The sequence below is a fragment of the Tenrec ecaudatus genome, chromosome 9 (genome assembly GCF_050624435.1).
Source record: "Tenrec ecaudatus isolate mTenEca1 chromosome 9, mTenEca1.hap1, whole genome shotgun sequence".
Taxonomy (NCBI): Eukaryota; Metazoa; Chordata; class Mammalia; order Afrosoricida; family Tenrecidae; genus Tenrec; species Tenrec ecaudatus.
Window position 1 is genome coordinate 150,467,227 of NC_134538.1, and position 2,326 is coordinate 150,469,552.

The 2,326-nt window shown below is 55.6% G+C and overlaps 1 pseudogene; it reads left to right on the forward strand.

Moving 5' to 3' along the window:
• The first annotated feature begins 561 nt into the window (after positions 1-561).
• On the forward strand, positions 562-1,804 carry LOC142456199 (actin, cytoplasmic 2-like; annotated as a pseudogene).
• The last annotated feature ends 522 nt before the right edge of the window (positions 1,805-2,326 follow it).

Consider the following 2,326-nt stretch of genomic DNA (forward strand, 5'->3'; position numbering starts at 1 on the left):
GAGGATGAAGAAAAGAGCCCGATCCCCGGCCTCCCACACTCACAGGAAGCAATCCTGACAATCATGTAGCACAGAGAATCCTCCAGCCGTAAGCATTTCTCCCTGGATTCCTGCTCTCCCCTCCTGGCAGGATGACGGTCTAGTTCGTTGTGTTTTGGTGTGTGTGTGAAAACCGGGCCTTTCCCACTGGACAGGAAGCTCCATGCGGCCACCGGTGCGACTCTGTGCTCAGGGCCACTTCGAAGGGGACACTCACAGTGTGTGCTCAATCAATACCGGTAGAGTGAACCATTCTTTCTGCAGAAACCATGTAAAAAGCAAACACGCCTGCCCCTGTTCTTTTTCCAACTAGCTTGTCATACTAGGAAACGCCTTTGGTCTCCTGATCTGTAAAATGGGCACAAGATGATCTGCCCTAACTTCTTTTCAGATGTAGTTGATTGGAAACTAGGAAACAAGTGCTGTTAAAGAGCTTTGTAAAACATAAAGTGCTCGGTCTCAGTCCCCGCCACCACCTCTTTCAGCTTCTTCTCCTCCGCTCGGCCACCGCCAGTCTCTCTGGTCGCCATGGAAGAAGAAATCGCCACACTGGTCATTGACAGTGGCTCAGGTATATTCAAGGCTGGCTTTGCAGGTGACGATGCCCCCCGTGCTGTCTTCCCGTCCATTGTTGGGCACCCTCTGCACCAGGGCATCATGGTGGGCATGGGCCAAAAGGACAGCTACGTGGGTGATGATGCCCAGAGCAAGCAGGACATCCTGACGCTGAAGTACCTGATCGAGCACGGCATCATCACCAACTGGGACCACATGGAGAAGATCTGGCACCACACCTTCTACAACGAGCTGGGCGTCGCCCCCAGGTGCACCCAGTACTGCTGATGGAGGCTCCCCTGAGCCCCAAGATCAATCAACAGAAGACAACCCAGATAATGTTTGGAGACCTTCAACACCCCAGCCATGCACGGAGCCATCCAAGCCGTGCTGTCCCTGTCTGCCTCGGATCGCACCGCGGGCATTGTCACGGACTCCGGTGACGGTGTCATGGACACCATGCCCATCTACGAGGTCGATGCCCTGCCCCACACCACCCTGTGTCTGGACCTGGCCGGCCGCGACCTGACCGACTATCTCATGACGGAGCGGGGCTACAGCTTCACCACCACGGCCGAGCGGGAGATCTTGCGCGACATCAAGGAGTAGTTCTGCTATGGTCGCCCTGGACTTCGAGCAGGAGATGGCCACCGCCTCCACCGCTGCCTCCTTTTCTCTGGAGAAGAGCTATGAGCTGCCCAATGGCCAGCTCATCACCATTGGCAACAAGCGCATCCGCTGTCCCAAAGCGCTCTTCCAGCCCTCCTTCCTGGGCATGGAGTCCTGCGGCCTCCACAAGAGCACCTTCAACTCCATCATGAAGTGTGACATGGACAACCAGGAAGACCTGCACGCCAACACAGTGCTGTCCGGCAGGACCACCAGGTACCCTGGCATCGCAGACCACATGCAGAAGGAGATCACAGCGCTGGCTCCCAGCACCATAAAGGTCAAGATCATTGCTCCCCCTGAATGCAAGTACTCCTGGTGGATCGGTGGCTCCATCCTGGCCTCGCTGTCCACCTTCCAGCAAATGTGGATCAGCCAGCAGGAGTACGACGAGTCTGGCCCCTTCATCACCCACTGCAAGGCTTCTAGACAGACTGCCCGCAGGTGCTGTCACCTGCCGCCTGAGCGCGATGACAGCGCAGGTCGGCCCCTCATGCTGCCTCATGACACCGGAAGGAGCCTTTGGAAGAACTGTCCTTGAAGAACTCTCTGGCAGCAGCACCAAGCATCGGGCTTGTTGCTGATCTCGACCTTGTATTCACGTAAACGGTCCCCCGGGTCTGTGTTCACTGCCCTGCACATCTTTGATTTCAACCCTAGCACCAGCAACCGGGTGGAGGAGGCCTGGTCAGTGTGTGCAGGGTGCTCCCGGGAAGAGATGTGGGCTCCGGAGGCCAGCAGGGGACCGAAGCAGCCAGTCCTAGCTGTGTGCGGCCTGTGGAGGCGGAAGAATCTGAGCCTTGGGACCAAGTGTCCTTTCTTTAGCTGATGTTGGCCCCTGGAGCCCCAGGGGCTTGTTGCTTGCCTTGAGTTGGGAGACGGTTTACATTTAAACCTGTAAATGTACTAATTCTTCTAAATTTATATAAGGGTTTTTTGTGTACGCAGTTCTCAACTCATGAGATGACACTACAAATTTGGGTTTTCTACTGTTGTGTGTGAACAATAGGCTGCAGCAACACAGCGTTGTGTAAGGAGAAATAAAGTGCTGCAGGGAACGGCA